Source organism: Ylistrum balloti, unplaced genomic scaffold, assembly GCF_031769215.1.
Source record: "Ylistrum balloti isolate Yb309-2 unplaced genomic scaffold, AGI_CSIRO_Ybal_v1 Utg370260, whole genome shotgun sequence".
In the NCBI taxonomy this organism is placed as follows: domain Eukaryota; kingdom Metazoa; phylum Mollusca; class Bivalvia; order Pectinida; family Pectinidae; genus Ylistrum; species Ylistrum balloti.
Window position 1 is genome coordinate 74,605 of NW_026782205.1, and position 13,278 is coordinate 87,882.

Genomic DNA, 13,278 nt, shown 5'->3' on the forward strand with positions numbered 1-13,278 from the left:
AATAAGAGAGTAGAGACTATGAAACAGGGAGAGTAAAACAGTAGAGACTATAGGGAGAGACTGTTAGACTGCAGGCAGCTAGAGAAAGTACAGAATTCTAACTGAACGGCCTCGAGCAGCATGGGAAAAAAATTCATTTGGATTATTGGACTCCAACGGACAGGCTACGTATTAATTTGACGAAGAATGACATTAACATTGTTCACAGACTGGGGAAATTCAACAGAGCAAAGTTTGGAACCTAATCGTGAAATTCACTACATGAAATCGTCCATGCTAGAAGGGAGCTCGGTGTCTCCAGCTTCGAAGTTTTCGAGGATATTACTCAAGATAACCAACGGGTCCTCAGAGATACGTTTCCCTTAGAATGTGTCAGAAACACGGTCATCGTAGATGAGAAACCTTTTGTATTCTTGAGAATGAGAAAAAAAACATAGACTTTTATTATCACTCCATTGGATACTGATTATCTGATAAGTGGTGGAAACTTTCGGTCATCTGTCGATTTCGAAGAGACTATTAAGACTCCATCTTCTAGAATTATAAAGTTATGTGTTAGAATGGTGGGTAGAGCCGTTTAAAGACACTCCAGTGTCGCCGACCCTGGTAAATATCTTCTTTTATCTTCAGTGATCTATCGTTTGTGAGATACTTGTCGTGAGTGTGAGTTTTATTGAGAGCATTCCATGGAGTTTAGTAAGGAAGTTTTCTAACCGTGGTGATAGAAATCCTTTTGTATAATTTATTTCCTTTGAGCCTAATACCATACTTGTTATGTGTTGCTCATTAATAGTAGCCTAATCATTCAGGTCTCTCCCATTTTGTTAATTTTTTTTAGGAAAATCCACATATTCGAACAAGCACTTAGTATCTCAACTGAACATTAATCGGAACACCTCGGCCGATTCTCAAGAGGTCATCTAACCTCGGATGTATGACTGACCGGAACATCCCATTTAAATCAGATGAATACCGTACCAGGCCCTTAAAGCCATGAAAAGTACTTCGCCTGGGATTGACAACCTTTTTTACACAATACTCAAAAAACAAAAGTTAACAAGCTAATCATCAATCTGATCAATAAAATCTGGACTTCCGGTTCATATCCTAAGGGATAAGGCTGTAGTACTTCCAATTTTAAAAGACGATGAAAATCCAGCATCATACAGACCTATTTCCTTAACATCACACTTATGTAAAACTTTAGAAAACATGATCAACAGTAGGTTAAAACATTACGTAAGTTCCAGCAATCTAGCGAAAACAACAGGGGTTTCAGGAATCATAGGTTAACATAGGTCTCGTTAGTGCGAATAACATCACAGATTAAAAACGTGTGTTTAAAGTTTCAAAAGAAAAGCAGTAGCCATGTCCTTTTCGACGGAAGAGATATGTCTAGAGATATAAAACATTACTAAGGCGCTATATAAATTAGCATCTTAGCTGAATCCGAATTGCCAGTAAAATTAAGGAGGGGAAAACTGATACTTCAGTAATGGGACACAGGAAGTGAATCTACACTGGAAGAATTCCAGCACAATGTATGTAAATTTTGGTTCATACGTCCGTGATCTACCTTAGGTTAGCAATGTCTATACGAGGAAAGAAAGTCTCCTTGTATTGGCGTTGTCTCTTAGAGCTGCTTTAAAGATATATAAACTTTGTAAAAATTGTATTTGGAAAGACATAGTTACAATAATGTTTCTGTTGCTATGGAATTGTATTCCATTTCTGAAATTATGATTACCAGCTAGGTGGATTTGGAAGGTAGGGAGGCCAGAGACGGCGTTTCTAGTTTAAATGATATAGATAAAAGATTTCTTCTTCGACGTTTCAGCAGATACCTAAATGCTATTTCGTTTTCCGATCTGAGTATTGTCATTCTCATCAAAACATTACATTTGTATGTTAAGCAATTCTGTAGGCACATGTAGACGACTGCGTTTGTGTTCTTTGCTGTTAGTTTACTGCGTCTGTGCCATTTGAGCCATGACGACATCTGGCGACAGATTTTGAATTTACCACTTTTCGATTCTCAAAATTTCATTCATAAAAATATCTTAGCATTGACGAGTAAGAGGGCTGTGTTTGCACCATGGCATACCTAGAGATATATCGGGCTTGAAATCTTTAATAAATCCTTTTCGGTTCGGTTATTTAAGTCACCATTTCGGTATCTTGAGAGCAAATAAATAAAAATTTCCACAATCTTTCGTTGATGTTATGTTGCTAGGCCTTTTAACACAAGTAACAGTGAATATTTTTGTACACCACTCCCGACCGAGGCTGGGTCCAGTACAACGTGTACCAGAACAAGATATAATTGATACCTTAAAATCGAAAATGTTCAAGGATCTTATTTTTTTTTCAAATCACATTTCATTTTTTCATTTCAATCTAAAACTTTGGATGGAATCACAACCGTATTTATTTATACAATCGTATTTTTTTAACGATTTCGAACTCTTTTTCCAAATATTAGCAAGCTGAGAACGATAGCAATTGACGAGAACAATGTTTAATCAATGAAAGGTATGAGAAACATGTGTACATCAATTCTGACATAAAATTTGCGAAATATCGACCGATTCATGCGATTTGGCGACATCGAGAGGACTTCTTATTGTGACTAACAATTTCAAAGTACAATGAATTTTGCGGACCAAAATCGAGTTTCCCTAGTAAACATATAGTGTGATATCAAAACGGACTTCAAGTTATTGATAAGACATTGATTTGTCCCTGCCTACTTCCATTATATCTGCTATCTCATCACATCAAATGGAACGTGTTGGTTAGAAACAAAATCGCTAAATGATGATCCTTTTCCTATTTCGAGCATCTAAGCTTTTATTTTTAATTTAATTAACATTCGTGTAATTATTGGTTTAGGGTGTATTTTCAAAAAAATAATAACGAGAGGATATGTCACAAGTTATAGCAACATTATCAAAGCACTATCCTCCTAAATATACATGTTTTACTGAGCGTAACTTAGTAGCATGACGAGCCCCTCCATATAAAATAAGGAACTAAAACAACAAAGAAAGTATGGTTTTCAGTTGTGGACTACTTGTTTTTGACAGCGCAGTTGACGGCGTGATTCGGTTAAGGGCGTCATCAATTTCAACGTTTTTGTTTTATTTGATTTAAACCTATTTAATTACACATAAGGAGGGGGGAGGGTTGTAAGACGTACTTTGTACGTTGAGAATACTTTGTATATATACTAGATCATACATCTGCTCCTCCTCCGTGCAAGTGAAACAGGTGATACACTGTCCGCATGTCTAAACTCACAACTTATCAACGTCTATCACTTCCTGTGCTTTGTTTACTTCCTCCTTGTCATTCGCTGCTTTCTGGAATATCCGTTTCTACTTGTTCGTTTACACAGAGAAGGAGCAGGTACATGGTACACACATACAAATGATTTCCCATTGTAATAATTATGTTGATTTTAGACGTTAGCATCGCATTTCTTCCTTAAAAATATTTTCAGAAGAGCGAGGAAGAGCAGAAGAAATTCAAAGAGGTTGCTTGCTAGAATGTATTTGTTTCGAGGATATATTGCTGAGTGTGCAAAAATATTTTTTGGTTTTCTTATTCACACGGAGGAGCCTCTCCGAATAGGAGTAAGCTTAAGTTTAAGGGTATGTATTCATTAAGTTGACGAAACAAATTTATCCGTTGGTCAACATAATTATCACAGATAAAAAAGTAATGATAGGTATCTTCAACAGGGGACCCACATGTACAACGTTCATTAGTAGATAGATTTACTAAAAAAGGATCACTTTTAAGAACACTAGTATTTTTTCTTACTTGGTCGGCAAAATGTTATTTTTTTTATCACCGAAATGATGAAAGAGTTTCGCTATGCCTTACACTGATAGGTAATTGATTCCATAGCCTAATATAGACGGAAAACAGAAGCATTAGACAACGGAGTCTATTGTTAGGTAAGATATAATTTTCAGCGTCTCTGAGGACGTAATGAGGGTTATCTACAAGTGGAGAGAGTAGAGTATTCAAATAGTCAGTAGCTGAGTTATGGTGAATTTTGTAAAATAATTGAACCTTTATACGGGATTTACTGTCGGACAAAGTCTCCCAACCTGTTTCATTATATAAAGATTGTCTACTAGTGTAGGACGGCAAACCAGTGACAATAATTGCAGCCTCAAGTTGTAGCTGTTCTTATTTATTTGCATCGGTTAAAGAACAACCGTCCCATACTTCACAGCAATATTATAGATTTGATAGTATAAAGGATCTATATATTTCATTTAAAGTACGTCTGTTTAAACTACATCTAATTGTTTTACTAATTCTTTACAAACACTTTCAATGTGGCAGGTCCACTTGCAGTTAGCATCAATGAACACTCTGCCCATAGTTGATATTTTACAATATTCAGTTCAATTACTTGAGGGGAGTGGTCCGAATATAGAAGTGAGGAGTCTTCTGCGAGGAGTTTAGATATACTTACCAAGTTGTCTATTATATCATACATATAGAGTATAAATAGTAAAGGGCCAAGAACAGAGCCTTTAGGTACGCCTACGTTTTTTGTGTTAACGTAATATGTGAAAATAAATTATTCCTGTTACACATAAGTGCGGAAGTATACTGATTTTTTTGCTCTTAATCTACTTTCTAAAGTTAAATCATTCAAATTATATCATAAACTCTGTGCAGTCAATAATTTTCGAGATATGGCTGTTTTAATGTTTGTAACATGTGGCATCCTGGTGGCCATATTGGATGTTTGACCTACTTGAAAAAAGCAAATCTTCATATAGTACCTACATCTTACTAAATAGACTATAAAGCTTTCTCTTACCGATTTAAAGATTTAGAGTTCACATATGTCGGAAGAAGAAGAAGAAGAAGAAAAAGGAGAAGAAGAAGAAAAAGAAGAAGAAGAAGAAGAAGAAGAAGAAGAAGAAGAAGAAGAAGAAGAAGAAGAAGAAGAAGAAGAAGAAGAAGAAGAAAATGAAGAAGAAGAAGAAGAAGAAGAAGAAGAAGAAGAAGAAGAAGAAGAAGAAGAAGAAGAAGAAAAAGAAGAAAAAGAAGAAGAAGAAGGAAATACATATGGAAAGAGTAACAAGACAAGAACTAACTCTTCTGAACATTGTATTACAAGATTTTATTTCAGGTTCATTGCTACTGATATAACTGTTATAATATAATCAGATAATGCATGTTATACACTTATTTAAGTGAGAGAAAAACAAGAAAACAAAAATTCTGTGTTAAATCACACTACAATGCGATAAGTCTAAACACGGATCAGGAAGTGACCTAGCTTCCCTATCACGCCGATCGAGCTCCGCTGTAAACAAACTTTAAACGACCCATGTCGTAATAAATGCAAAGGTAGATATGAATTACGCCTCTTTATTGAGTAAAACTTGTGTATTTACAATCACAGGTATAACAATTGTCTTTTCTTTTTTAGCAACAAGAAAATATTAACAAAAGGCAGATTGACTTTGAGACACCTGAAAAAATAGGAGAATAGGGCCAGGTGTTCCGGATGAGTAAGTGTCTTCTGCTTATTCGACGAAACCCGCCATGTAAACCTTTGCCTAGCTTAGTATAGCTTAGTAGTTAATGAACGCAGGCCTTATGCCTCTATGTTCAGATCCGTTGGTTTAATGTTGTCACTTCTGGCTGGAATAAAGATGTTATATGTTCTATCCACACTTTTCCAATATTTATCAAGCCTGTTTTCAAATGAGTTCAAAGTTGGCGCCTGTACTATATCTTCTGGTAGAGAGTTCCAATCATTTACCACCATTTGAGAGAAAGAAACACCTTGATCAATCCAAGTTAGTAATGTCACGTTCTCAAATGGTAACAAGGAATCGGTGGGCAGACTAACGAGATTCAACACGTCCAGCTTCATATTGTACAAAGAAACAGAATAGTTCCAATGAGATCACTATGGCGACCATAAAAACTCCAAATAATTTTCACCCATCTGCATTATTAAAACCCTGTGCTTCGAGTTAGTTGATGACTTCTTGTCAGTGCAACATGTAAATACCATAGAGAGGTTGGGGATACATGGATGTCGCTATCCAGAAATTGAAAATTTACAATAGGGAAATTTAAATCTTCACGTGTATCATAGGACTTGGTTTGGCATCGTTGAAGGAAAAGATCACAATAAGCAGATGGTGTGGAAGACTGTCAATCGTGTCTACGATGGACGTGGCCAATGGATTTCTTGTTATTTAAGACGTTATGTCTGAAAGAGGAATTAAACGACTTTGCAAGGTCTTTGTGACCTGTTTTGATAAGCTCTTCAATAATCTCAGTCTCATAAGAAAGCAAAAAGCCAGTAGAGGGGCACAGTTAGTTCTTTTATATGTTCTTGGTCTATTGGAAGAGTTTACTACCAAACTCGACGAGGATGTTGTCAAACAGAAACTCGATCATTTTCATTATTTCTTCCTCCGTAAATAAGCTATAATAATATGGAAAATTTCACGGTTGTGAAAGCGTTCAATTTTTCACCACTGAAATAACAACAAAAATCGTCATTTAAGAAATAAATTTATTCAAACTGAAAATAAATAAATTAAAATTGTCAGATTTTTAAAATAGTTAAGTAGAAAGTTTAAAATTTATTTGATATTTAGTTTTCGAGACAAAATTATTTTCATTATTTATAATTCTGGTACGAGTTTAGGAGCTGCGTAGACATATTCACCATCACCATTACGTGCCAGTCGATACTGTGAGTGAAATCTCCTGTAATGGAGGTAAAATTCGCTGATGATACCAACAATGGCCGACAAAGGAAAAGTAAAAGCAGCGAAGGTTTGAACAGTTTATCTCCTACTTAACTTTAATTGGCCATTATCACTTCAGTAGAATATCTATTAATCATATAGTAACAGTGATAAATTTGATAAAGATCAGTCTAATGATAATTTTTATTTGATATCCTCTTATAAAAAAAAAATGCCACTGGTTAACGTAGATTCCCTCGTAGTCCGTTCACCGGAAGTTGAGACTGAGGTCGACTGAGTCACAAATGCTAGCGTGTTCTTTGTGCGATTGGCTAAAAATGAGGAAATTAAAATTAATAGGGTCAGCTGGATAAATATGCCATGCCGTGTTGAGTGTTGACGGTACCTCGTATTACGTCAGAGATGTGCTCCAGCATCAGCACTAACGGCTGCCATGTGATGGACGATGATGAAATATAAACATTATATGACTGACATATTGTTATTTGTTCACAGGAAATAGCAAGTTAACGTGATTCTGGCCATGGTGGAATTGGGTTGACCCAACGAATGAAATTTACTGTCAACATTACACACTTGACAGGACCAGTGGGCTAATATACAGATCAACCATGAGGGGCGGTGTGAAGTAAGAAGCCACATTCATATTGTTAATAGTTAAACATGACAGAATGAAAACATGGTCTGACTCTATAAATTTTGTTTTTTCATCATTTGAGCATGATATACTTTCACTTTTAATTTAACTGTCACATCTGTGGGTTCTATATCATATATAAACTGTTTATTACACAATAACTTTTGGCACTTTCCTGACCATTTAAGGAATTGCCACTCGAGTTCAAATTGGGAAGATTCAGTGATGTTTTAGGTCAAATTTGGAAGCCATGCATAGCAAAGTTAACCATTTTCTTGCTTTATTGGAGAAAAATTAATGTGAATTGGGAAAATTTGAAACAATTTCTGATTGATATGAGAAATCGGTGATAAGGTTGTGTGATATGCATTTTTAGGAAGATGTCTGTTAAACAAGGAATTTAAGCAATATGAAACAAGCAGTACCTAAAAGCGAGCGCAATTTGATCAAGAAGATGAACAGCTATACTCAGTATTATAAACATCATTTTTAATTGCCAGATTCATGACTTTACTGAATTTGTTTTATATTTTGAAATATGTAAAAGACCTACTCAGGCGATACCAATGTGATGCAATATAATCATTGTCATTACTGTACTTTTTGATGACAGTTCTTAAATAGTTTTATGAATAAGAGGATGTTATCAGAACATACCAATATTGACAATAAATACCTTGGACAAATGCAATAGTAAAATGATATATCCGTTTCCTGTTCTCGCCACATGAAAGCCTCCTCTTTCAAGAACCAGAAATGGTTAGATTTGATACCTGTGTATGTAGTGGTTTTTTTTGCCTATGTCTAGTACTTGTTGGCAAATTTCCTGAAAGAAATAAACAAAATTTTAACTGGAAAACTTCTTTGAAGTTTGACTCGTTAATGGTTTTACAGCTCCTGTTTTCATACTGAACAACTCATTTAAATGTGTAATTTGTAAGTAGTTCAAGCTTAAAAAGATATACCTGGGTAAGAAATTTGTTGACTTTGAACCTTTTTCAAGCCAACCAAGTTTAGTCCATTTTATTAATGAACTCATGTTATTTGGTTTTCTCAACCAATCAGAAAAGGCCAAATTATTTACATCACTGCAGTTCCCCACAAAATAGAATCCAACAGAGAACAGTAATGATAGAATTTACAGATTATTGGAGTGTTCAGTGTGTTAAGAAAAATCAGTAATTGAAATAAAAGTTATAATAACAAGGACTGCTAAGAAACATACAGACAATTCAAGTTTATCAACCAAAAATAAATCTTACGTTCATCCTTGTTGCCCAAACAAAACATGCTGATAATAAGATTGATGTAGCTCCTGAGAAGAATTATAATAAAAATCTTGGTTACAAAAACTGTGTGTTTTGGAATGAATAACAAGCAATCTAAAATTTTAAATATTAATAATAGTTTCATAACATGGTATGCCATGCATATTATTCATCCTATCTATTGAAATGTCGTGGCGTCATCGGTCGTTTATAATTTTCCTGCTGACAGCTGTGATAGAGATGGCACTGGCAGCAGCACATACATATTTGTTTACAAGTAAGTAGTTGTGTTTTATGTATTGATTGTTTCATATAACCATATGTAAGTTCCGTCTTTGTTTCTTACATGATGTCAGATTTAATTAGGAATGTTATTGTAAGTGACAGTTATATGATAGCGATGCCAATTTGTCACAACTTTATTGCTCCCTCCCTTTCACATACATTTCCATTCTCTCTGCTTATTGCAGACAGATGAACATTTTCATAATTATTTACTTCATGGATGCTTCACCAAATATAGACAGTTATTCATATTATTCATGGTTTAATCTGTGTGAGAGCATGTTCTTTTCGCTGTACTGACAGAGTAGCTATGACCAAGCAAAAGGCAGAAACTTGTATTGCAATGTGGCAAGTGACAAAAGAAAGGTCACTAAATAGGCTTTCGGAAGTATAGTAATTTTTTCATACTCATATGTGTTGAGTGCAAAGAATGATTATGTTATACTGTTCAATAACCCTCGATTCACTGGCCATAAAAGCATAGAAATGGTGTGAAAGTAAAAAGAGTGAGTGTGTAAAAAAGATAAAAAGAGAAGAGCTGGTTCATTGAATAAAGAAAGTATATCCACCAATTACATATCAAAATGTTCAGTCAACATTAATATTCTATGTCTGAAACAAAGCTGATTCATATACTTGTATGTTCTTACTCCATGTACTAGTGTGTAATAAGTATTTAGGTAAAGTGGCGTTACAGTTGACCATCTATGAGTGACACAGAATTGGAACTACCTTATCTGACATAGAGATCATTACATATTTATGACACAACAAGATGGTGGTGTTCATAGAAAATAGTGACTTTGTAACAGATGATTGTTGATCAGAGGTATTTTCAGTTTGTAGACATTATGTGTTATATGATATTTATTGATGACACCCATGTGATGTGCATCAATGACAACCATATGTAATTGCCAAATGAAGGTACATGCATTATTCAGATATAAGATACAAACTGTTGATAAGTGTCAGAATCACTTTTGTTGTAGTGCATAAAATCAATTGGATTTTTGCTGCTAAACATGTTAATTAGCTGAAAGTAACTATATTTATACTTTCCAAGTAAAACTGATTGTTAAGATGTCGGATACTAAGGGAATTTTAAGAAAAGTATCAAAATTAAGCTTAGTCTTTCATCACATAATGTGTTCCAGGTATACTTTTTAAGAATCTGGAAATGGCTTGAGTGGTTTACAGGGATAATTTTCAGATGCTATTTTGACAGAATTTGGATACTTCATGTTGACTTGTTTATGATAATCACAATCTCAATTACTTTACCAAATATATTTTATTTTGCAGAGGAAGAAGTACTATTATTGTCATCAAGAATATCGTCTCATGATACTTCATGTCAGAGTTATTCTTCTGAGCATCAAAGATCATTCAACTCCTTTTCATTAAACTTACATACACATGGTCAAAGAGGGCCAAATTACAGCATGCAACTCTGCAGTGATCTCTTCTGCTGACACTCAAGGTCCAGGACAGCAAAGATTCACAAGTTTGTTCAAAAGATTAATATTCAAGGACTATGGCTCACATCAATTATTGGTGTTTACATACAGTGAAAATTACTGAATATCGTGTATTATTTGTCAGAAGAAAAGGCTTGATATTAACCTGAATGTTACAATAACCAGGAAACAGTTTTCAGGCCTCGTACTGTGAATGTGAACTTCATAATGTTCATGTCCTACATTGATTGTTGTTTCAGAAATTGTTTGAAATCAAAATTCAAAATTTTCCTATTTTCCCATTATAAATATTGAACTTTCTATCATTTATTTATCTTTTTATCTTTATAACCTGCAGTTGCTTTTTAGTAGTATCAGTAATTATGAATTATCATGGACAATTGTACCATACCCACAATATACATGCTTACATCACTATGTGTAGTAGTGCTCTGATTGCCTTGATGTTACTTATGATGTTAAAACACACATGTAACATGCTACTTTGATAATTTTTGTCAAGTTATAAGCTTTAGAGGAACAATGTTTGGGGTATAATGTTCATTGAGCTAGTGGCAATAAAGCTACCAAATGATGAAATGTTTATGTTTGAAATGCTACATTTCTTTGGCGGGAATTTTGGTGGTTATTTTAAATGCAAATCAGATGTCATGAAACATTGCATGACTTCAGAGTAAAATTATAGTTGCCATATAAGTCCTGATCATGGCCTTATGAAAGATGACCCCCCTATCGTATAATGATATTATGATACTTTTCTCTAACAGTGTTTCATATCTTTAATGGTATGTTTCCTGAATGAATCACTTGGGATAATATGACTACTGCATCAGCAAAGACTTTGGCGGTCTGAAGTGATGTTTTGGGAATTCAGATGTAAAAGATTAATTATTGGAGAATTGTATAATTTTGTACTACAAGACATTGTTTTTATCCTACTTTGCCATGGAAACCATATGGCATTGATGCATTTGACAAAATTTTTGTTTCTTCATGTACCAGAAATATTTTTAATTGATATACATAATAGAATATTGCACTATCCTGTGATGGTGATAGGGAATCTCAACCAAATTTTTGTAACTTTTTCATTTATAATTCACCTACATGTACTTATTTTATATATTGGAGAATTGTTTTGTTGAACACCATTGATCAGTTTGGTTTATATTGATATCATGACAAGGTGAAAAAATTCATGTCATACTTTTTCATTTGGCATGAATGTATTCTTTAACCTATTGTGACATCTTCAAATCATGATGTAGAGATTATATTACAAATTTTGTGGGATTTTCCTTCCTGTAAAGAAGTTTTTGTTACCACTAATTCATAAGAGCTGCTGAGTTCACGATGTGCATATCTCTCTAATTTGAGCTTCTTCAGATTTTCATTATGGCCCCAGCAACCATTTTAAATGTGTTGCACCCATGTTGTTAATGTTTTATTCTGAAATTGATTATTGAATATTTTAAAGTTTGACCCAGAACATATTAAGCGTAGAAAACACAAATTACAATCTGCTATGTCTGTTACAATGTGAAAATTGACAGTGAGATCACTACAGAGAAAGCTTTTGCTATTCTTTCCATGGCAAGACGAAGAAAATAATTTACTTGTAGCATCTCAGACTTATAAAGATCAATATCAGCTTATTGTAGATAACAAGTCCCGTGAATATGAAAACCTTACTGAAGAACTAAATAGTGCCATAACAAAGGGCTCATGATTGCATTCTCTGGCCCAACATGATGAGGATGAACTAGACAGTGTCATACAAAGGGCTTATGACTGCACCTTCAGCCCAACATGCTGAGCAAAGCCCTGAGCCCTACAATTCCTAAAACATTTGCAATGAAGCATTTCTATCTAATAATTGGATGATCCGTGCACATCCAAACGACTTGGAGGCCTCCTGAGTAGAAGGCCCAGCAGAAATAGCCAAAAGAAAACACTAACAGGAGTAGCCCAGAATGCTATACTTAGCAAAACGGCCAGTTGTACCTCTAACCAGCTGGAGCTGGACGCAGGTTGAACAGTGGCCAGATGCAAGCCATAACTGTGTCTGGTCTATCAGATTACCATTAAAATGTATCGAGCTATAAAAATATTCAGTGTTTAAAAGAATATTTATGATGTATGATAAATTGTATGTTTCCATCACTTATGTGCTAATAAAACTACTTAAATCCTATCAGCTTCAAATGTTTTTCTATTCAAATAACCATTGGTGTTCCATGTTTTTATAAACTGTATCTGAAGTAATACAAAGTAACATATAATTATTGTGGTTACTGTTTCCTATTTCCAATCAAAATACTCCATTCCTTTTTTATTAGCCAACCATCATCAGATGGTGTGCTATTCAAATTGCCCTATGTCCATGGTCCATCTGTCCATCCTTCTCCCTTTACAAGTAAACAATGGATCTTTCTCAAATTTCACATGTAGCTGCTCCTTGGTCCCTAGTTGTGCCTGTTTGATTTTGGGACTGATCAGAAAAAGAAAATGGCTGACAGGTGGCCATCTTGGATTTTTTTTCAACTTAGTTTGTTATTACTATTTCTTGGAAAGTATGTGATGGATCTTTCTTAAATTTCACTTGTATATTCCCCTTGTTTTTGTTTATATATTTTGTTAATAAATCTCATGAATATGTTATGATGATTCCATCTGACGTAATGGTTGTAAAGATTAGTGTGGAAATAGGTTATGATTGTTAATGCTAAGCTGAGGCCTTTGGCATAATAGTACATATGTCTGTAAACCTCAAACAGCAAGAAAAAAACATTTGTCACAACACACATAAGGTACAAAAACATTGACCAGTTATAACTATA

The 13,278-nt window shown here is 34.4% G+C and overlaps 1 protein-coding gene across 2 annotated transcripts in view; it reads left to right on the forward strand.

Annotated features, from left to right (window-relative positions):
* The first annotated feature begins 6,796 nt into the window (after positions 1-6,796).
* Positions 6,797-13,278, forward strand: part of LOC132552610 (ras association domain-containing protein 1-like) — a 59,327-nt gene continuing 52,845 nt past the window's right edge. Inside the window, exons 1-2 of one of the 2 annotated variants that reach the window (XM_060216798.1) lie at positions 6,797-6,834; positions 7,263-7,395. The gene's annotated coding sequence lies outside the window, so the exon portion shown is untranslated. Of the gene's footprint in view, positions 6,835-7,195; positions 7,396-13,278 lie in introns of those variants that run through there. The other variant, XM_060216799.1, reaches the window with a different exon arrangement.